General features: G+C 42.6%; 1 pseudogene; it reads left to right on the top strand.

Moving 5' to 3' along the window:
• The window catches only part of LOC129525986 (adenylate kinase isoenzyme 6-like), a 47,201-nt pseudogene extending 23,067 nt beyond the window's left edge, over nt 1-24,134 (top strand).
• The last annotated feature ends 392 nt before the right edge of the window (nt 24,135-24,526 follow it).

Raw genomic sequence — 24,526 nt, 5'->3', positions numbered from 1 at the left:
TAGTTCCCTGCCCTGTAGAAACAGTAGAAACAGATCCCTGGTACCCTGCTTAGGTACTAAGCCAGCTAGATGTGAGCAGATGAGAAAATCAAATCCTTCTATTTTGCCAGGGATTAATTCATTCCCAGGATTGTAAATATTACATTTCACTTTTCATGTCACAGAACTGTGAGATTAGAAGGTGAGATGGGCAGCCTGCCCAGCAAGACATTATGATGTATACAACACAGTGAACTACTAAGAAGGTGTCTTTAAAGGCATTTACAGTGCATAGCTTTTTTTTCTCCTTTTAATTTTGCTGCTCTTTATTTGTAGTAGTAGATAAGGAATTAAGAAAGCAAAAATAGGTGCTTTGACTAGGTCTTTTGCCTTTGAAAGTAGCATTAGTAAAATCCCCTCTTCTTTTTTCTTGTAAACTTTACCCAATTCACTCTGCCCCCTAGCCCATCTGTGTTCACTTGCTGTTCTTGCTGCTCTCAGTTTTTAAAAGCTTATTCTAAAATTACATGAAAGCAACGCCATTTTGACAAAATTAGAATTCTGGTAGGAATGGCTTACCATGAGGCCCTTGAGAGAGGCCCAGCAAGACTTTTGTACTTTTTATTTCAACCTCTCTTGGTTAAACCTACAATTTGGTAGATGATATAATTACCTCCCTTGGGCAGGTCTGTATCTCTGCCTTGGAGAAATAACAAAGTCCAAAGTAGTCTCTTCGTTCAAAGATGTTGGAAATGAAGGCTTTTTGATCTTTATGTATTAACATTTGGGTTTTAATCTTTCTGGGCCTCCTGACAGAAAATTCCTTTAAATTTATTATATAATTCTAAAATATTGGACATATTTGTTTCAAGCATCTGTCAATATCCTTACTCTTTTCATTCCACTCCCCATTGCCCTCATTAGTCATCAGGTCCTACTGATTTTTAACTCCTTAGTATTTCTCAAATCTGTCTCCTCAGCATGTACTGTTGGTTATATAACTCCCACTCCATTGTCACTGTGCTGCTTTAGACTATTTTTTCTTCTCTAGATCAGTGCCTGGCTTATATTATGAGCTTCATAAAGTTGGATCAATGAATGAACGATTCATAATCTGGACAACTGCACTCTAACACTTAACTGAAAAAAAGTCTAAAGATCTGTATTCCATGTAAAAGCATCTATCTGAAATGCAAATCTTACTTTGATAATCTCCAGATTACTAAACCTCTTAGATGGCTCCCAGGCATCCCCAAAACCATCTCTCATTTCACTGATCAAAAAAGTAAAATTTAAAAATTTTAAAACTAAAAAAAATTGAACATTTCTTTAGTCAAAAAACAAAAACAAAAATGATCTCTGAGCATGCCTCACTGACACCCCGCTCTGCTGTGCACCCCTCTCCCACCCCCAGCCTATAGGGAACACCCAATAACCTCTTCTTTGCTGCATAACCCTTACCTTCCTTTTTCAAGACTCATACTTTCTCCTTAGAAACTTTTCACCCCACTTCCTGGAAACAGTAGATTCTTTCTTGCTTATGGTTTTTGTAATGACATCAGCCATTTAGAACTCATGATGTGCCCAAGCCCCACTATCTGCCTCTCCACAGATCTCGCTCAGACAATCCATCAGGAGTTAGTCACAGATCTAAAGTAAGGAGCTAGAAGGGAGCTTCAGGCTTGGTCTCTTTGGGTTGAAGCTAGAAAACCAATCTATGCTGAACACAAAAAAGAAGCTGAGTAATAGCCAACCTATACATCCTAGGAATAACTATTGCTTTTTTTGCCCTCAGCCAGTCTCTCTGTTGGGAGCAAGCCCCCTAAAATCTGGCCATAAACTGGCCCCAAAACTGGCCATCAACAAAATCTCTGCAGCACTGTGACATGTTCATGATGGTCCTAACGCCCAAGCTGGAGGGTTGTGGGTTTACAGGAACGAGGGCAAAGAACACCTGGCCTGCCCAGGGTGGAAAACCACTTAAAGGCATTCTTAAGCCACAAACAATAGCATGAGCGATTTATGCCTTAAGGGCATGTTCCTGCTTCAGTTAACTAGCCCAACATATTTCTTTAATTTGGCCCATCCCTTCGTTTCCCATAAGGGATACTTTTAGTTAATTTAATATCTATAGAAACAGTGCTAATGACTGGTTTGCTGTTAATTAATATGTGGGTAAATCTCTGTTCAGGGATCTCAGCTCTGAAGGCTGTGAGACCCCTGATTTCCCACTTCAGACCTCTATATTTCTGTGTGTGTTTCTTTAATTCCTCTAGCGCTGCTGGGTTAGGGTCTCCCTGACTGAGCTGGTCTCAGCATCTCTCCACAGTTCCTCTCTCCTTCTTTACATTTCTTTTAAACACAGTATATTAACACAACACTGTGTGAGAACTGGGATTCAGAAAACCAAGATATAGGTCTCCAACAGCTATGCTATGAGTCAGCCATGAAAACTGTCTGGGCCTCATTGACTGAGTCTGTAAAATCTGACTTGATGAGGATTATATTCATTGAACTCTGAGGTCCTGTCCATTTCTTACACCCTGATTCAAGGACCACACAGAACCTCTAACCCAGATGTTCTTAAATAGCCTTCTTGTATGTCTGGGAAGATGATGAAAGAACTTCAAGGGGATCATGAGCTCTTTAAATTCTATGTAAAAATCCAAGGCCGGGAGCGGTGTCTCACGCCTGTAATCCTAGCACTTTGGGAGGCCAAGACAGGCAGATTGCCTGAGCTCAGGAGTTCGAGACCAGCCTGGGCAACATGGTAAAACCCCATCTCTATTAAAATACAAAATAATCAGCCTGGTGTGGTGGTGCATGCCTGTAGTCCCAGCTACTCAGGAGGTTGAGACACAAGAATTGCTTGAACCCTGCAGGAAGAGGTTGCAGTGAGCTGAAATCATGCCACTGCACTCCAGCCTGGGAGACAAAGAGAAACTCTGTCCCAAAAAATAAATAAATAAATAAATAAATAAATAAATAAATAAATAAATAAATAAAATTCTATGTAAAATCCTGTGTCAGCTGGCTGCATCACCTTGGCCCACATAGGGGGTTTTCTTATCTTTTTTCTCTTTCAAGGTAATGGCAGTCTATTGTTGCCCTACTATGTACTCTGTTTTTATTATTTTATTTATTGATTTTTTTAGAGACATGGTCTCACTCCTCAGGTCATCCCACCTCAGCCTCCTGAGTAGCTAGGATCACAGGCATGCCCCAGCATGCCTAAAAAAAATTTTGATGCTGGGCACAGTGGTTCACGCCTTGAATCCCAGAACTTTGAGAGGCTAAGGCAGGAGGATTGATTAAGTCCAGGAGTTCAAGAACCTGAGAAATGTAGAGAGACCCCATTTCTATTACAAAAAATAAAAAATAAAAACATTAGTTGGGCCCAGTGGCATTCACCTATAGTGCCAGCCACTTATGAGGCTGAGGCAGAGGATTGCTTGAACCCAGTTCAAGGCTGTATTGAGCTATGATTGTGCCTCTGCACTCAGCCTGGGTGACACAGCAAGACCCTATCAAAAAAAAAAAAAAAAGTAAGGCTACAGGTAAGAAAGTATTTGGATAACAGTAAAAAAGTTAAACTCATGACGTTGGACTTTATGAAATGTGTTTACCCCAGAGCTGTTTACTGTATGATAAGTCCCTCCTAGATAGTATTCAAGGTTTAATGCAAAATCTCCAAGGACTTCTCTTGGTAGCAATGGTATTCTTTAGGAGGGCACGTTACTGAATCCTTCCTATAAAATGGCTCAAGATCCACTTCATGAGCCTCCAGAATAACTCCTGAAGCTACTCATGTTCCCCACTGGAAAACACATTACCACTACAAGATTGGCAAACATGAACCAGCATGGTAGAAACTTGGCAGGAAGAAAGCTCAAAATTTAGCACTTGGCCAGGCAATGTGTAATTTCTGTGAAAATTGCAGGCTAACAGTCAGTGAATTTGTCAGAAGGGGAGTTATTTGCTAGAGTTCTAGCCACCATTCTTGGAGAGCTGATGGTTCATTCTACCCTTCCTCCAGCCTGGGTCTGGACAGGGGTTGGCTCTAGTTCATTCCTGGTGCATAGCCATCCTTAGTGGTCACTGCATTCTGAAGGGGTTTAGTGGGAATGTGGGCCTTGGGCAATGAACCTGAAGTTAACTCATGTGAGTTCCCAGAGCAGATTTGTGTTCAGTTCAGCTAACATTTATAGAGCACCTAATGATTGCTACATGCTGCCTGAGAGAGAGAGAGGATGGAACAGTGTCTGCCCTTGAGAAGTTCAGAGGGATGGGGAGAACCTAATGTGGTCAGAGCAGTTGTAGAGATAATGCCCATGGGACTGAAGGAGCATAGAGGCCTGGGTAGAATGAGGCTTCCAAAGATAGTCCTGAGCTGTGAGAAGCTTCTCAGTGTCTGTGAGGAACTAGCCACAAGGAGAGTGAGAGTACCAAAGCACAGAATGCAGGAGTTGGGATGACTGTTAAGCCAAGAAGCAGATGGGCAGGGTGAGGACTAGGGTGCAAAATTTAAGGCAACACTCAGTCTCAGGGTCGTGCACATGCAGGGTCAGCAACTGAGAGTGTGTGTCTCCTTAATTTTGCATCCTAGGCACCTCATCTGCCCAGCCCTGCAGTTGGGTACAGTCGTGATTGGCTTTCTGGGCCATGATGAAGAGCTGGGATTTTTTTATTTTTTATTTTTGATGGAGTCTCGCTCTGTTGCCCAAGCTGGAGTACAGTGGGGTGATCTCACAATCTCGGCTCACTGCAACCTCCCTCTCCTGGGTTCAAGTTATTCTCCTGCCTCAGCCTCCTGAGTAGCTGGAATTACAGGCACATGCCACCATGCCTGGCTAATTTTTGTATTTTTAGTAGATTCAGGGTTTCACTATGTTGGCCAGGCTGGTCTTGAACTCCTGACCTCAGATGATCCACCCGCCTCGGCCTCCCAAAGTGCTGGGATTACAGATGTGAGCCACCGTCTCTGGCTGGAATTTTAACTTTAGATCATGGAGGGCCTTCAAGCATTTGAAGCTGGGGACTGATGTGGCAAGATTGGCATTTTAGAAATATCGCCCCAGATTGGGTGTGGTGGCTCACACCTGTAATCCCAGAACTTTGGGAGGTCGAGGCAGCCAGACTGCTTGAGCCCAGGAGTTCAAGGCCAGCCTGGGAAACATACCAAGACCTCATCTCTACAAAAAAAAAAAAAAAAAAAAAAAAAAAAAAAAAAAATTACCCAGGTGTGGTGGCCTGCACCTGTAGTCTCAGCTACTCTGGAGGAGTCTGAGGTGGGAGGATCCCTTGACCAGGGAGGTGGAGTTTATAGTGAACTTTGATCCAGCCTGGGTGACAGAGGGAGATCGTGTTTCAAAAACAAATATCACCCCAACAATTGTTGTGGTGAGACTTGAATGGAGACAGAGATCATTTTGGTAGCTGTTGTTGGAGCCAGGCACAATGGTGTGTACCTGTAGCCCAGCTACTCTGGAGACAGAGGCAGGAGGATCACTTTAATCTAGGAATTCAAGTCCAGTCTGGGCAACATAGTGAGACTCCATCTCTTTAAAAAAAAAATGTAGGGGGGGTGGGGGGTTGCTATTTTAATAGTCCAAGCAAGAGATGAAACCCAAACTAAGGGTCAGGTGGAAGAAGGCAGTTTAATCATATTTAGGAGGTAAAAAACAGGAAGCCTGAACTGAATGCATTGATGAAGAAGCAGAAGGCTGTGCGATGACACCAGGACTCTAGGGCAGCTGCTGGGCAGTAGAGATGGGGATGCTCAGTGAGTCGTGAGTAGGGGAGGAGGGGGAGTTGGCATGGGGCTGGGGGCTGGGAGAACTGTGGATTTGATCTTGAAATATTTGAGGTTAGGGTGCCTGTGGGGTGAACAGAGGAGATGTACACCCCACAGCCACCTTACATCTCCAGCAGTTGGACCCATGAATGTGACGTTAGAGAAATGAGAGCTGGGAGACATACTTCAGCATGTACTTTGTAGATTAAGCCATGTGGATTTTCCAGGGAGGAATTGTAGTTTCAGGAGAAAAGTGGTCTGAGGATTCAACCCTGGGAAACTGTAGTAACCAATTACCAACATTTAAGGTCCAAGAAGGGTCTACCTTAAAGTGCCAAGGGAGATGGCCAGGGGTAGAAGGCAAAGAAAGAGAAGAGGTGTCTGGAAGTCTTGGAGTGACCAACAGTGTCAATACTCCAGGGAGGTCAAGTGGCAGGAGACCTGGGAACCTGCATGGGTGTGGTGGTTGTTGTCCTGAACCTGATGAAGTATTTAACAGAGTGGTCAAGGCTGAAGCCAGACTGTAACCGTTTGAGAAGACAAAAAGCGAGGAAAAACTCAGGGATATAGACCAATAACTGGTTCCTAACTACGCAGCTTTTTTGAATATGAAACCCTGCCAGGCACAGTGCCTTGCGCCTAGAATCCCAGTCCTTTGGGAATCTGAGTCGGAAGGATCTCTTGAGGCCGGGAGTTCAGGACACAGCAAGACCCCATCTCTACAAAAAATATATAAAATAAAAAATTAGCGGCCGGGTGCAGTGGCTCATGCCTATAATCCCAGCAATTTGGGAGGCCAAGGTGGGTGGATCACTTGAAGTCAGGAGTTCAAGACCAGCCTGGCCAAAACGGTGAAACCCTGTTTCTACTAAAAATAAAAAAAATAGCCGGCTGTAGTAGCACACGCCTCCCAGCTGCTCAGTAGGCTAAGGCAGGGTAATCCCTTGAACCTGGGAGGCGGAGGTTGCAGTGAGCCGAGATCGTATCACTGCACTCCAGCATAGGCAACAGAGCGAGACTCTGTATCAAAAATAAAATAAAATAAAATAAAATAGCCCGGCATGGTGGCTTGCACCTGTAGTGCCAGCTGCTCAGGAGGCTGAGGCAGCAGGATCTCTTGAGCCCAGAGAGTGAGGGGCTACAGTGAGCTATGATCATGCCACTGAACTCCAGCCTGGGTGATAGAGCAAGACCCTGTCTCTAAAAAAAATAATAAAAGTAAATAAAAAAGAACGCTCGGCTCCACCTGACAGATTCAAATTCATTTGCTTTAGCACAGGGCCATGGAATCTGTTCTAGCATCCTAAAAGCTGCCTCAGTGAGTTAACAAAAAGGACTGGTATCGAAAGAGCTGTCAACAAGTTGTGGCAAAGAGAAGGCTCCTCTGTGAGGCAGGGAAGTGGGGTCAGATAACAGGTGTTTTTTTTTTTTTTTTTTTGAGGAGAGGTGCTGATTTAGGATAAGTAAAATTGTTGTCAGACAGCACAAGAATCTAGGAAAGGCTTGAGACCTTGAAACTGTGGTGGCCTCAGCGGGTGCTTCTGTGAACTTTCTCCTCTCTCAGCAGGGTGAAGTCAGGAGCAGAGAAGGCAGATGGTGGGATGACCCCAAGTTAGGGTTTTATCAGAGAGGAAGAGCAGGAGGACAGGGTGTAAGGCAGATCAAGGAGTGTTACTAAGGGGCTCAGGTCCTAGACAGTGGGTCTTGCAGGTAGGCAATGAGGATTGTGAGGGACAGGAAAGATGCATGGCAAAGGGCCCTGAAAACCAAGGGAATATGGCAACACCAGGGCCCTGGCAGTCCCAGGAGGGGAGCAGGTCTAACAGGAATGCCTTTGCGCATGTGCAGGAGAGCAGCAAGGCTAGGAGGCTGCAGACAGGCAGTGGGTAACTGAAAGGTGAACTTTCTACTGGACAGCAAATCCCCGGATGTCATCCCGATGGAGAGCTAAGATGAAAAATACCGTGCCATAAAAATGCCTTACATGGTCCTAACCATGAAGCATAAAATTGCCTTTTCAACTGAAAACGACCTTCAGCTTCATTTACCATTTTATGCTTTGGATGTCATGTAACATCCAGAAGCAATACCCTCCCCCGTTGAAAGTCAAAGTAAAATCAGAAAATGCTTAGTGCAAAGGAAAAAACAAACAAACAACAACAACAACAACAAAAAAAACAGAAGACAAAAAACCAGCAATAGAATAAAGCTGCAAACCCAAATCACCAGCACAGGAAAGAGAAAAAAACCTGCAGCATAGACAAGTTTGATGTTGTGTTATCTGTGAAAATGTATGGAAACATTAATTTGCCCAAAAATTCCCAAGGTGCTTTACTTGCCAACCACTGGAAGGAAGTAGAAATTCCCACTCAGGGTACTTTTAATTATCATCCTCTTTATGTTGTTTCCTAAAATAACAACAGGCATTCTAGAGATGATTTACCAAGATGGCTTAATGAGGTGTCAGATGAATACCTGTGCCCATGAACCCCTTTACCTCAGGCCTCCTTATGCAAATTTGAATGACTCTTCTGAACCTGACTAGATAAAAAAACAGACATAATTCGAGCAGCTGGGCTGGAAGCACAGCTGGGCCATCCCCATAGAGACCAGACTCTAGCACCACCTGCTCTTCCTTGCCCCAGCGTTTCTCCCCACTCTTGCTTTTCAGAGCAGCAGCCCACCTGAACCTGGGTCTTCCTCAGATGATCTCCACATCAGTGCTCGTCAGCATTCATGTACACACAGATCAGCTGGGCAACTTGTGAAAATGCAGATTCAGACTCAGTTGTTGGGGTGGAGTCTCTGGATGTATGTATCTAACAAGCCCCCAGGTGATGCATGTGGTCATCAGATGGTCCTAGTTCCACACTTGGAAGAGCTATTTAGAGCCTGTAAAATAGCTACTCCCTTATGCAGTGTTTGAGTCCCAGACTTCTCGATTCTGCCAGCACCCGGATGCTTCTGGGACAGGATGCTTCCTGTTCATCTTGGATCAACACATCACAAAGGCCTTCCTGTATTGAGCTGAGATCTGTCTACCTAGGGCCTACCTTCACCTGATCTACTTCTGGGCCTTGGATCCTATGAAACAGGTTTAAGGCCTTAGAAAGTGGCTGGCATGTCCCCCAAGTATTTTCTTCAGGCAAAACTTGCCAGGTCCTCTGGCTATTATTTTTTAAGTTTTTTTAGACACAGGGTCTCACCATGTTGCCAGGCTGGTCTCAAACTCCTGGGCTTAAGTGATCCTCCTGCCTCAGGCTCCCAACATGCTGAGATTACAGGCGTAAGCCACAATATCTGGTCTTGGCTATTCTTCTTATGCTATGGTTTGGTCATTCTGGTCATTTCCTTCTTTTTTATTTTTATTTTTATTTTTTTTTTGAGACGGAGTTTCACCCTTGTCACTCAGGCTGGAGTGCAATGTTGTGATCTCGGCTCACTGCAACCTCCGCCTCCCAGGTTCAAGTAACTCCCCTGCCTCAGCCTCCCAAGTAGCTGGGATTACAGGTGCACAACACCACACCCAGATAATTTTTGTATTTTTGGTAGAGATGGGGATTCACCATGTTCATCAGGCTGGGCTCGAACTTTTGACTTCAGATGATCCACCTGCCTCAGCCTCCCAAAGTGCTGGGATTACAAGCATGAGCCACTGCACCCAGCCATAGTCATTTCCTTCTGATCCTGCTCTGTGTGTCTCTAGGCCTCTCCTTTTGTGATACCCATGCTGCAAAAAGTAGCTTGGGACTGTCACCACCTCATTACAGAGAGCCTTTATGTGACTCGTGTTGAACTTTCTGTCAGCCATCATCCTTAAAGTCATTTTTACACATGCTGTGGATCAGCTACATTTCTTCCTAGTCAGTAATAATTATAATAATTATACTTAACAATTATGAGAATTAGTATAGCAAGATGGTTAAGAACATAGGCTCTGGAATGAGACTGCCTAGTGGGAAGCACTATGATTGGCACCATGTGTTATCTATCACCATCATCACCACCATCACCATCACCATCATCGCCATCGTTATCATCAACATCATCATCCCATCACTATCACCGCCATCATCACCATCGCTATCACCATCATCACTACAACCATTATTACCATCACCATCACTACCATCGCTATCAACATCATACCACCATCACCATCATACCACCATCACCATCATCACCATCACTATCACCACCATCATCACCATCACTATCACCACCATCATCACCATCACCAGTCATCACCATCACTATCACCACCATCATCACCATCACCATCACCACCATAATCATCATCACTATCATCATCATCACCATCATTACCATCACTGTCACCACATCATCATACCAACACCATCATCAACATAACCACCATCATCACCATCACTGTAATCATCAGCACCATCACCATCATCCATCACCATCACCACCGTCACTATCACCACCACCACCATCATCACCATCACCATCATCATCATCATCACCATGTTAAGTAAGTACTTTGCCTACATTAACTGATTTATTTCTCACAACAACTTTATAATATAGGGGCTATTATTATCCCAGTTTTACAAGTGAGGAAGTGGGACCTCACAAGGTTATGTTTTGTGCTGAGGGTAACAGTGACAAGAGACTAAACCTGTGGAGGGTCCTTTGGTTGGTTTTATTTGTTATGTTATTGACCAAAGTGCAAGACCATATCTGTTCCTGCTATTCATAAATTTCATCTTTTAGTCAGCACTTTACCCTTATTTTACACTATCTTTTGGATTCCTGGTTCTGTCATCCCAAGTGTATCTGCCTCCTAGCTTCATGCCATCTGTCATATTGTGAGAAAAATATGTATCTTCACCTAGATCATATGCAAGGTCGGAGGCCATGTGGCAATTCCCTACAGATTCTGTTCACTGAAGCCTGATGGTGCATATCTCCTGAAGCTCCCCGAGCCTGTAGTCTTGTAACCCACTCAGAGGAGCCTAGGGAGTGGTCAGACATGATTTGTATTTGAACATATTTGTATTTTGTTCCTGGGAAATATGTTTCCTCCTCGCTTTCAGGTCTCCATTCCAGAATCTTTTCCAAGACGGACAGCTCCCTCCAAATTTATAGTTGCTGAAATCAGTCCTCTGGGCAGGGCCAAATAGAAAGCAGGGTCTGCAGAACACACATCCCAGAGGTGATAATGACAGTTAATCCCTGCAGATAGTTAGATCTAGGAGACTGTCCCTGGGCTTCAGGGCTCCCTGCCTCTGAATCAGTGCATTTGCAGTGCAAATGCAAGCCTCTATGTTCCCCCTAAGCTATAGGTGGCTGAGCAGCCATGGTGTTGCCAGCATTTCTATAAAGGAGGAGTTCAAGGCAGCAATCTCATCAGATGTGAGGCTGGGGCTGGCCTTGAATTTAGATTGTTTATTTGGGGCAGTTTGCAAGGAGGGGGTGCCATGATGAGATTATGTGAGCTAAATCCCCCACATAAAACCATTTTGTGCCACTGCTCCTGTGCCAACTGACCAGAAAGACTAGAGTGATTTCTCCCCTCTCTCCTTTCCTGGTTCTGTTCTCTGACCCTGGGTGATTAATGTAACCTAGCTGTGTTCAATTACCCATCCTTTTCACGATGTTGGCATGTCTGCCACCTGTCCCCGGTGCTCTTCTTGGTTTCCTGTGAGCTGTGACAATGGTAGCCTTGCGACTTTTGGAGGAGAGCAGGAGGCCCTGGGTCTTCCATTAGTCTGGGCTCCCTAATCACACCATTGTCACTGGAGCCTGCACGAGCTGGGAAGTTGCGAAACAAGCCTGCAGAGAACATTCTTCCATCCCAATAAGTTCCCCTCATGAAATCAAGCAAACCCTGAATGTTTTCTCTTGGTGTGGTCAGGCGGAAGGGCTGTCTCTCTCATATTAGAGCAGTCAGTGAGCACTGGCTAACTGAGACTAACGGCACATCTAGAAGAATTTGGAGAAGGTTGTCTTGGTTCTCTTAGAACAGCATGTGGCCCTAGCAGTGCACCTGTTTTTGGATAGCGGTGCCTCCGCAAGCCATGAAAGCTGATGGGGCAGGGAGGGGAGCTCCAGCCAGAAATGGGAAGTCTCTCAAACCTTAGTAAAGTGATCTTGAATCTCTGATTTACAGTGCTGATTTTGACACATTATTCTCAGCAAAACAGTGGTTTAGGGCACGGTCTCAAGCTCTATCTAGGTTGAAATTTTGTCAGGCATGTTGGCTCACATTTGTAATCCCAGCACTTTAGGAGGCCAAGGTGGGAGGATCACTCGAGCTCAGAAGTTTGAGACCAGTCTGAGCAACATAGCAAGACACAATCTCACAAAAAAAAAATCTAAAAATTAGCTGGGCATGGTGGCACACACCTGTAGTACCAGCTACTGAGGAGGCTGAGGCAGAAGGATCACTTGATCCCAGGAGGTTGAGGTTGTGATGAGCTGTGATCATGCCACTGCACTCCAGCCTGGGCAACAGAGCAAGACCCTACCAAAAAAAAAATCTTTACCAGCTCTGTGATCTAGGACAATTTATTTGAGTCTTGCAGGCCTCATCCAAAGAGAATAATTGGACTTACCTTATTGGTTATGACAACTAAATAAAAAATAATACATGTAAATTGCTTAGAACAGTTCCTGGCATTTAGTAAGAACTTTGTAAGTATTAACTATTATTAGCACCATCATCTTCTTTATTGTCACTATTTTCTGAGTGTTTAATATGTACCAGGCATGTCTAAGCACATATATTACATGCGTTATTAGCTCATTGAACTTCACTTTGGTTATTGGGAAAGTGTTTTTAGAGATGGAGTCTCACTGTGTCATCTGGACGGGAGTGCAGCAGTGCTGTCTTGGCTCACTGCAACCTCTGCCTCCCAGGTTCAAGCAATTCTCCTGCTTCAGCCTCCCAAGTAGCTGGGACTACAGGCATGCACCACCACACCCAGCTAATTTTTGTATTTTTAGTAGAGACAGGGTTTCACCATGTTGGCCAGGCTGGTCTTGAACTCCTGACCTCAAGTGATCCACCCACCTTGGCCTCCAAAAGCGCTGGGATTACGGGAAGGAGCCACTGCACCTGGCTGAACTACACTTTGAAGTAAGGATTAACCCTGTGCTTCAGTTGAGGAAACTAAAAATGGGAGAGTTCAGTAACCTGCACAAAGTTAAACCGGAAAGTAATTGGTGAAGTCAAAATCTAGAATCAAGGGTTTTTTGTTGTTTATTTTTTGTTTTGGGGACAGGGCCTTGCCACATCGCCCAGGCTGGAGTGCAATGGTGCTATCACAGCTCACTTTAGCTTCAACCTCTTTGGCTCAAGCGATCCTCCCACCTCAGCCTCCTGAGTAGCTGGAACCACAGGCCTGCACCACCACACCTGGCTAATTTTTGTATTTTTTGTAGACACAGGGTTTCACTATGTTGTCCTAGCTGGTCTTGAACTCCTGGGTTCAAGTGATTCGCCTGCCTTGGCCTCCCAAAGTGCTGGGATTACAGGCATGAGTCACCACGTCTGACCTGGAATCGAGTTTTCCTAACTCCGGAGTTATGCTGTTATTGCCCTCTGCTACTGTCAATAGTAACAGCCATATTACTGAGTAGTTCCCCCTTGCTGAGTAGGGTGCTGAGCACTTTACATGCCCTATTTCATTTAATGTTCACAATAATCCTATGAGGTAGATTCTCTTGTTATTCCCATTTTACAGATGAGGTAACCAAGGTTCAGAGAAGCTAAGCAGCCTCAGCAAATTTATACAGCAAAGAAAGCCAGCACTTAAATCCAGGCCTGCCTCACTCTAAAGTCTGTTCTATTGAGTTTGACTGCCAAACAGGTGAGCAGGATGCTCCTAGGAGGTTGGTAACAGTGATTGGTGATCCATGACAACTGGGATCCACTGAAACTCAGGGATACACAGTTTGCCTAATCAGCCCTATTTTTTGAGCTATCATTAGGGACAATTTTTCACTTTTCTCTGATGCTTCATTTCTCTGCAGCTTCTGAAAGCTGTTGATTTGCTCAGATTAAGACCAGCTTCTGTGCCTTTAGCTTCTCAGATTGTTGTGTACATGCTCAAGAGTATGGAGAAATCATAAACAGTCCAGAAGGAAGCCCTGGCATACTATCCAAAGTTTTTGCCACATTGCTGTGGGAGGAGTCTGTGTTTATTGACCAAACCCTTGAGGTTATGTGACTGAAAGATTCCAAATGTGCATTTCAACATCAGGTCATGATGGGGCAACTTGTTTTGTGATGAATAGCACTATAAGAAGAACATATTCTATAGACCAGGGATTCTCAGCCAGGGATGCATGGTGGGGCTTCAGAGGCTCTGGGAACATTCTGTATGTGTGTGTGCATTTTACTCAAGAGAGAGCTCCTAACTTTTATAATATTCTCAAGGAGTTCGTGACTCAAAAAAATCATTTAAAAATCATTGTTCTCTGGCCAGGCGCGGTGGCTCATGCCTGTAATCCCAGCACTTTGGGAGGCTGAGATGGGTGGATCACCTGAAACCAGCCTGGCCAAAATGGTGAAACCCTGTCTCTACTAAAAATACAACAATTGGCTGAGTGTCGTGGCACATTCCTGTAATCCCAGATACTCAGTGGACTGAGGCAGGAGAATAGCTGGAACCTGGGAGGAGGAGGCTGCAGTGAGCAGAGATCATGCCATTGAACTCCAGCCTGGGCGACCGAGCAAGACCCCATCTCAAAAAAAGAAAGAAAGAAAAAGAAAAAAATAACTATCTTCAGGGCTTCCACCTGCTTTTGCAGAATCGGAGAATGTGATCCATGTAAGGGTTGAGTGGAGGCACAGGGGACAGAAGTGGGAGGGCCAAAGTCTGGAGGGACAATAGCTCACTGTGGAATGTTTTCAAGTTTAGTGGGGACGATTCAGGAAACAAGCTGACTCTGGAAATGACACAGAATTCACAGTGTTATTGTTTCTTTGAAAGGTGGGCGGTTAGTGGTTTTTCCTTAACATTCATTCATATACTTCTAGGAAGTGCCATTAAGTTTCATACAGTTTACATATACCTGGTTTCACTGCATCTGGAGAGATTCCGGATAGTTCTTGTTAATGAGAAGTCCTGGGGTGGAGCTACAATGCACCATCCATTGTGAACCCTGATAACTTGGGACAGGTCTCAGTGAATTTAGAAAATTTATTTGGCCAAGGTTGAGGATACACACCCATGACACAGCCTCAGGAGGTTCTGAGGACGTGTGCCTAAGGTCATCAGAGCACGGTTTGGTTTTATACATTCTAGGAACACAGGAGACATCAATCAATGTGTGCAAGATGAACATTGGTTCAGTCTGCAAAGGCGGGACAACTTGAAGCAAAGGCGGGAATTCTCAAAGCAAGGAGGGGACTTTCGGCTCATAGGTAGTTGAGAGACAAATGGTTGCATTCTTTTGAATTTCTGATTAGCCTCTCCAAAGGAGAAAATTAAATATGCATTTATCTCGGTGAGCAGAGGAGTGACTTTGAATAGAATGGGAGGCAGAATGGCCCTAAGCAGTTCCCATCTTGAGTTTTCCCCTTAGCTTAGTGTTTTGGAAGCCCCAAAATTTATTTTTCTTTTACACAATTTTTAAAACCCAGGTAGAAGTGTCCATTCTTGTTAAAGAAACAAAGGAAGCAAGAAAAGCAGATAATAGGCTGGGCGCGGTGGCTCACGCCTGTAATCTCAGCACTTTGGGAGGCTGAGATGGGTGGATCACCAGAGGTCAGGAGTTTGAAAACAGCCTGGTCAACATGATGAAACCCCATCTCTATTACAAACACAAAATTAGGCAGGTGTGGTGGAGGGCGCCTGTAATCCCAGCTACTCTGGAGGATGAGGCAGGAGAATTACTGGAAGTCGTGAGGCGGAGGTTGCAGTGAGCTGAGATCGCGCCACTGAACTCCAGCCTGGGCAAAAAGAATGAAACTCTGTCTAAATAAATAAAGAGGTAAATAAATAAATACAATTATTTTAATCTGCTTGTTAAAGGTATCTGATAGAATTTTGAATTTCTTTTTGTTATTTTGAATTTCTTTGTTTCCCCAATACAGCTATTTAGAATTCTCTTTCAGAAAAATGACATGTTTCTGTTTCTCTAGGATTAGTCCCTGGTTCCTTTTTTGGTTCATTTGGTTAAGTATTTCTTTTAATGATTTGCTGATGCCAGTAGATCTTTGTGGGTGTCTCTCCATTGAAGATTTTGATATTTATTGTAGTCAACACTGCCTGGACTTGTTTGTAGCCATTGTTCCTGAGAAGGCTTTAGAGATATTTGAAAGGACTTGGGTGTTGTGATCTAAGCTCTTTCTACTTTAGGGGACATCTCAAGCCCAGTAACACTGTGGTTCTTGCAGGCTCACAGAGGTACTACCTTGATGGTCTTGGACAACATGGTCTTGGAGAATTTTCTGAATTATCTAGCAGAGACTCTTCTTTTCTTCTTTTACTTTCTCCCAAACAAATGGAGTCTCTGTGTGTGTGTGCGTGTGTGTGTGTGTCCTGAGACACATGAAAATGAAGTGGACTGACACAAACATCTCTGTGGCCATGACCACTATGACTGCACTGGGTCAGACCTGAATCCAACAGAGTGCTTGATCTCACCCAAGGCCTGACATCACAGCTTCCTGGTTACTGTCTATGTTCACTCAAGATGCTATGGATCTACAATAAGCAGGTGAAAAAGTCAGCCAGGCCTCAATTACTCATGTCAGTTTAGCAAGTTTCTTTAGGCCCTAGGTTGGTTCAGAGGTACTATTCAGGAGTCAGGGCTAAAATAAAAAACTTCACAAAGCTAAGGTTTTGGCAGTGAGAGTTTGGGTGAACAGTGTGGAACAGATCTTTAAAAAGGCAAAAGTTTCTAAATAAAGATTTAAACCTGATGGGAAAAACAATAGAGAAATATGCAAAAAATAAATTATGTTTATGGTAATTTTACTTATTTATTTATTTTTTGATATAGGATCTTGCTCTATCACCCTGGTTGGAGTGCAGTGGCATGAGCTCAGCTCACTGCAAGCTCTGCCTCCTGGGTTCAAACGATTCTCCAACCACAGCCTCCCTAGTAGTTGGGACTACAGGTACATGCCACTATGCCAGGCTAATTCTTTGTATTTTTAGTAGAGATGGGGTTTTACCATGTTGGCCAGGCTGGTCTTGAACTCTTGACCTCAAGTGGTCTGCCCACCTCGGCTGGCCTCCCAAAGTGCTTGGATGACAGGCATGAGCCACCATGCCCGGACCAATCTTACTTGTTATTTAATTATATCAGCCCTCATTCTGAATAAAGACTAGATGCAGTGCTTTGATTTTACCTGTAAAATGTATTTTATTTCTTTCTTGTGGACACCAGTAAATTAAACACTAATAAAAATAGAATATAAGCTGGGCGCGGTGGCTCACACTTTTAATCCCAGCACTTTGGGAGGCCGAGGCAGGTGGATCACAATGTCATGTGTTTGAGACCAGCTTGGCCAACATACTGAAACTCCGTCTCCACTAAAAATACAAACAAAAATTAGCCAGACATGGTGGTGGGTGCTGGTAATCCCAGCTACTCGGGAGGCTGAGGCAGGAGAATCGCTTCAACCTGGGAGGCGGAGGTAGCAGTGAGCTGAGATCGTGCCACTGCACTCCAGCCCAGGCCACAGTGCGAGACTCCTCTCGAAAAAAAAAATTAATTAAAAAATATATATATACACACATAAAATACATGTTTTCAGTCATGTAGTGTATGTGTATTATCTTTATATATGCCATATATTATATGTATATTATTTATAATATATAGATAAAATATACATTGTATATAGAAACAGACAAAATATACATTACACACTCACACACTCACTCACACACGTGTTATGTGGTCTAAGGTGTATTCAACCAGTTCTTAGTGATCATTGAAGAGTAATGATTGAACTTATTTATAAATTTATTAAAATTGTATCAATTTATAAATAAATATAACATTTATTAAACACATAATTAGCAATTTCATTATTAGCTGAAACACCTAATTTGTGTAATAATTATATATTTGATAGACATAGAGTTACTAGGAGCTGAACACATGTTTCTTAAGGTAAATGTATATTCTATGTAAATCCCTCCCAAACGTTGATCTCCAAAGCATGTGCAACTTTTGTAAACACCTTTATGCGCTGCATTAAGTTAAAAATGGATGTCAAGTGTTGTGATAATTGAATACCTTTTTTCTGAATATCAACACCAGGTTTTTACCTGTTTTTCAAATGCACAATTGCCACCCTCTCTTTCCCTGGTATTTTTTAGACCACTGGTAAGGGGTTGCTCAGCTAGCCAAATTGATAGGATTAAATGACTACTTTTGAGATTCCAGTTTACCACTTACCAGCCATGTGGCTTTGGTTATTTATTTATTCTTTCTAGGCAGCTGCTCACAATGAGACAACACTTTATCCTCCTGTGTAAAATTGGAATAATGAGTCCCTTGATCCTTGAGCTTTCCTAAAGATTAAGTCAACTCACACCTGTAAGCTTCTGCTTAGCACAGTGCTTGGCAGAGAATGTGCCCTTAAGTAGCTGCATGTATTTTCTTCTGTAGATAACAGATAGTAAAGTATTCCAAAGGCATAGCTCAGCTGGAACCTAATAACATTTATGGATACTTCAGACACAGCCTATAAGAAATCACAACTTGTTGAACTTTGTGGAGAGACAGAATAGTGCCAATCACAGGAGAAATAGGTCAGTGAACTAAAGTCCAATCTTTTTTCTCTGCTCCCCGCAGCCTGGTGACTCATACTGTCTGTCCCTTTTTATCATCAGTCGAAGCTGAAGGAATTGACTTGCCTAATTCACAGAAGAAATCAGAGAATTTTTAAAAAGAGCCTTGGGGTTGTACTTAGTATCAATTACATGTTTATTTCTGTAAATCTAAGAACATCTATTGCCACATAATGCTCATTAAATGTATATTTACAGAACTCTGCCAGGCACGGTGGCTCACTCCTGTAATCCTAGAACTTTTGGAGGATGAGGAGGGAGATCATTTGTGCTCAGGAGTTCAAGACTAGCCAGGGCAGCATGGGGAAACCCCATCTCTACACAAAATAAAAAATTAGGCGAGTGTGGTGGTGCGCATCCGTAGTCACAGCTACTTCGGAAGATCACTTGATCCCAGGAGACGGAAGTTGCAATAAGCTAAGATGACACCACTGCCCTTCAACCTGGGTGTTAGTGAGATCCTGTCTCAAAAATAAAATCAAATCTGTATTTACAGAACTCTTATTGTTATTATGTTCACCCTACAGTTTGTAATTTATGAGAGTCATGAAGCACATGTAGAATTTGCCCAAATTTTTTTCTCTACTCAGCTTCTTCTGTTTAAACACAGACCATTGTGTTAAGTATTTGTTTGAGGCAAGGGCTAAAGTAGGATGACACTATCCCCTAGGCAGGAGTATGAGGGCACAAGGGGCCAGAAGTGATTCACATGAAAAAGAGGATTTGAGTGGTTGGGAGATTTTTTCTCTCTTGGCTTGTTATACTTGTTATATAATGTAAGGTCTGTGATGCCTTACAGTTCAAGAGTACCCAGGATTAAGACTTTTTCCTTTCTACCACTTTGTAATCACTCTTAACCCTACATTTGTCAGCACTTTCCAGCCACCCTTACGCATGTATCTCCCCGTGCCCCCTAGGAGACTACACTGAATAGTGAATTAGATACCTGTATCCAACAGAACTATAAAAGCTTGACTTCCCCCCACCAAATCTCCAATCTTATGTAGTTTAATACTTAAAATTGCTGAAGTTGCTATAGATGAAGGAAGAAATTTTGGAGTGCAGCGGGAGTGGGCACCTTCATGTGGGTAAAGAAGAGACTAACAAGACCCATTTAATGTAGCTTTCAGCAGCCTTTTGGCTACTCACAGTTCAACCACATGAACTTCTAGTGGTTTGGACTCACCCAAGCCTCAAAATTAGCTTTAAGGACTCCTTGATCCTTTCAGCAGGAGAAAAATGAACATGTGAAGCACTCAGGCTCTTGGTTTTAATCCTCTCATGGATCAGCCTTGTTAGCAGACTGCAAGTGTAGAGCCCTTGTTTCACCACACTAACCACTTGGCTGAGAGAATTTGCTATTGGTTCTAGGGGAAATTCACATATCCCTTGCAAGCTCTTCAAGTATTTGTATCTTTCCCCCTTTCAGAAAGTTGTGTTTATCGCAGTATCCCACTCTCATCACCAAAACTAAATCACTGTGAAGGATCTTAGATTTTATCCTATTTGTAAACTAACCTATTAACCTTCCAGTGTCATGGATGCTGGTAGAAGGCGTAAGACACCGAAGTATGACAAAAATACTTATGATTGACTGCAGAACTGGAGGCAAAAGCTTTATGTTTGTATTAGTTCTCCTTGTCCACACTACATTTTTTAGAGGGATTTCAAAAGGCTCAGATGGACATTGCACATGGGGAAGATCGGTGTCACAGCTGAGCAACTTCAAGATTAGGAAACCTCAGTCTTTTTAAAGTAGGCTACATGCAAACCTGTCGAACATTTGCCTCACAGAGAAAAGTTGTCTTTTTTATATTGGTTGAGTAATTTATCTGCCATTCATCTGAAGAGAAAAATTACTGCCCTTCCCCCAGGATATTTCTGTACAAAAATCTTTGAAAAATCCTTATGCAGAGTAGGGGGAGATGGAAGAACTAAGGGAGAGAAAATGGCAGCTTTGCCTCCTCCCTTGCCCAGTGCTAAGGTCCCCAGGGCAAGCAGCTTTTGCCTTCAACTTCAAGTTAACAGCATACAAAATATATTCATTTTTACTTCCCCCACTTTCTTATTAACGTTACAAATTATATCTCTCTGTATTGTGTGTATTTTCACAGAGATTTAAGAATTTTATGCACCGTTATTATTACAATAGCAAATTTTATATCTGTGTATGTATTTACATTTAACAGAGAGCTTTATATTTTCATATGGTTTTATGATGCTTTCCAGCATCATTTAATGTTTCAACATAGTTGACTCACTTTAGCATTTTTTTCTAATGTTATTCTAGTAGTAAACAACCTTAGATTTTTTATTTTAATCCTTGAAAGTCTTTATTTTTTCTAATTTTTGAAGTACGGTTTTTCCCAGATCAATTATTCTTGGTTGCTAGTATGTTTTGTTTCATCACTGAAGTGTGTAAAGTTCTCAGCATCCCCCCTTTTTCCCCCAAATAACATTTATGCCATTTTCTTCGTATATTCTTTTTATAAGACTCTTTCTCTGAATATATTGGTCTACTTGATGGTGTCCAGTAAGTCTCATATTTTGCCCTTATTTTTCCCATTCTTTTCAAAAATTAGTTTCCAGGCCTAAATATTTGTGAATAATATAAGCTTAATTTGCTGACTGTTTTTTTGCTCCATTGTTTGCTGTTGTGGCTCCATAGTGAATTTTTAAACCTCAATTATTGTATCCTTCAACTCCACAATTTCTGTTGGGTTTTTAGAAAAAGGTTTCGTCTCTTTGTTGATATCACATTTTGGTCATTTATTATTTTAAATGTTATTCAATTGTCTATTTTTGTTTTATTTTTGTTCACTGAGAACGCTTAAGTTAATTATTTTGAATTCTTCATCAGATATGCAAAAATCTTCATTTCTTAAGATTCAACTTCTGGATATTTATTCTGTTTCTTCCAGTGAAGCATATTTTCCACCTTCTCCATATGCCTTGTAATTTTTTTATAAGATCTGGAAATTTATACAACATCCATCAAATCTAGCATTTAAAGACTGGCACGGCTGGGCGCGGTAGCTCATGCCTGTAATTCCAGCATTTTGGGAGGCCAAGATGGGCAGATTACTGGAGGCCAGGTGTTTGAGACCAGCCTGGCTAACATGGCGAAACCCCGTCTCTACTGAAAATACAAAAAATTAGCCTGGCGTTGTGGTGCGCGCCTGTCGTCCCAGCCACTCAGGAGACTGAGGCGAGAGAATCGCTTGAACCCGGGAGATGGAGGTTGCAGTGAGCTGAGATTGTGCTACTGCACTCCAGCATGGGTGACAGAGCAAAACTCTGTCTCAAAAAACAAACAAACAAACAAACAAACAAACAAACAAACAAAACAAAACCAAAAACTGGCTTAGTAAAGGGGGATACTGAAAGCAATCAGAAAGGCTATAGATTCTAGGTGCTTCACAGACACGTTCTCAGATATGTCTTCTCTGGATTTGTGTGTATTTCTAAGATAAAGAGATTTAGTTTCATTGTTTTTAGATTGATTACCTATTTTCTTCCTCAGTTGACTGTCTGTGGTGTTGCAGTTTCTCTAGTGCTGTAACTAGCATTCATCTTTTTTCTCATCAGACACAATTGTCATCCGTATGACCCCATCATGTCCTTTAGCACTCCATGTCAGGAGAGAGAGAATCTAGTCATAAGGCAATCTCTCAAAAAGACAAACATTCCAACACATACTCTACAGTTTTAATTCTTTCCTGAGGAAGATGCTGGGAGTTGGGCATTTTCTGGTGAGCCCAATTACTGTTGGGGGGAAGGAAAAAAAAACTGTGGTGGACAGTCTGTAGCAAAGACAAAATTCCTGGAGTGTGAAAAGAGGAGACAACCGCCATACACAAAGCAAAGTGAAAATAAATGAGCATGTAACACATGGGAGAGGTCCAAAGTCACAGAGAAGGCCAGAGTTTAAATGTGGTTTGGTCATCTCTGCTCCAATGGAAATTGTTTTGGAAAAGACTAGTTTTATTTTTCTTGCTGTCACAGAGAAACATTTTCCTGTCCCATGCTTACTACGCTCTTCAATCTTCTACGGCTTCTTTTCTCCATCCCAGAATCTTCCAGTGCATTCACACTGAAAACCAAAGTCCTACCAGAATCTTTAAGAACGTACATGATCTGACTAGTTTTCATTACTTTTGGGAATATGGTGAAATCTGTGCACATTTCTGGAGAACTCTGTGTTATGCCATTTCTTTTTTTTTTCTTTTCTTTTTTTTTTTTTTTTTTGAGATGGAGTCTCACACTGTCGCCCAGGCTGGAGTGCAGTGGCACAATGTCGGCTCACTGCAAGTTCCGCCTCCCGGGTTCACGCCATTCTCCTACCTCAGCCTCCCAAGTAGCTGGGACTACAGGCGCCCACCACCACCCCCGGCTAATTTCTTTTTTTGTATTTTTAGTAGAGACGGTGTTTCACTGAGTTAGCCAGGATGGTCTTGATCTCCTGACCTCGTGATCCACCCACCTCAGCCTCCCAAAGTGCTGGGATTACAGGCATGAGCCACCGTGCCCGACCTGTTATGCCATTTTTAAAAATAAATCTACGGTGCTTCAAGTCAGAAGTGTGTGAGGGGAGTTGTGGAGGGATTGGGAGGCACTGGGATTTGGTTTAGAAATTCCAGACAGAGTAGTGCAAAGGGCTTGTGAGCAAGGTGCTCGGAGACGTCGCGGCAAGCCATCGTTGTTTCCGAACATCCTGCTCACCGGTACACCAGGGGTTGGAAAAACCACACTAGGCAAAGAACCTGCATCAATATCAGGACTGAAATACATGAATGTGGGTGATTTATCTAGAGAAGAGAAATTGTATGATGGCTATGATGAAGAGTACGATTGCCCCATTTTAGAAGAAGACAGAGTAGTTGATGAATTAGATAACAAACGGGAGAAGGCGGAGTTATTGTTGATTACCACGGTTGTGATTTCTTCCCTAAACGCTTTTTTCATATAGTTTTTATGCTGAGAACAGATACCACTGTACAGATACCACTGTATTGTACAAAAGACTTGAAACAAGGGGTTATAATTGGAAGACTCTAACAGACAATATTCAGCGTGAGATTTTTCAAGTTCTCTATGAAGAAGCCACAACATCCCACAAGGAAGAAATCGTGCATCAGCTGCCCAGCAATAAACCAGAAGAGCTAGAAAATAATGTAGATCAGACTGGCTGGGCGCGGTGGCTCACGCCTGTAATCTCAGCACTTTGGGAGGCCGAGGCGGGTGGATCACCAGGTCAAGGGATCAAGACCATCCTGGCTAACACGGTGAAACCCCGTCTTTACTAAAAATACAAAAAAAAAAAAAAAAAAAAAATTTGCCAGGGCTTGGTGATGGTCTCCTGTACTCCCAGCTACTCAACAGGCTGAGGCAGTAGAACAGCATTGAACCAGGAGGCGGAGCTTGCAGTGAGCCGAGATCAAGCCACTGCACTCCAGCCTGGGCGACAGAGTGAGACTCCTTCTCAAAAAAAAAAAGAAAAAAAAAGAAAGAAAGAAAAGAATGTAGATCAGATCTTGAAATGGATTGAGCAGTGGATCAAAGATCATAACTCTTGACCTATAAGGCCAGCTACTTTATAACCACTCTTGTTGATATCACTCTGCCAACATCATAGAAATTGTTCAAGTACATCAGTAACACTTTATTAAAATCATGTTGCAGGACTAGCAGGTGGATAGTATATAGGTTTATGCTTGTGTTTCTTTTTCTCCATGAGGAACCTAAACATCTGAAATATAATGAATATAATATTATTAAGGATTGAGACAAAAACTGTAATTTTAATACTTAAATTGCTAAAGAATAAATAAATCTGACAAAATGGGTGGGTATCTTTTAAGTTTATTACAGAGAAAAATGCAGATGATCTCTTAAAATAAAACTAAAGACTAAAGAGAAAGCATCAGAGTATTCTTTTTTTCTTTCTTTAAATTAGGAAATAAGAGAA

The sequence above is a fragment of the Gorilla gorilla genome, chromosome 10 (genome assembly GCF_029281585.2).
Source record: "Gorilla gorilla gorilla isolate KB3781 chromosome 10, NHGRI_mGorGor1-v2.1_pri, whole genome shotgun sequence".
NCBI classification, from domain to species: domain Eukaryota; kingdom Metazoa; phylum Chordata; class Mammalia; order Primates; family Hominidae; genus Gorilla; species Gorilla gorilla.
This window is presented reverse-complemented; position numbering and strand designations above follow the sequence as displayed.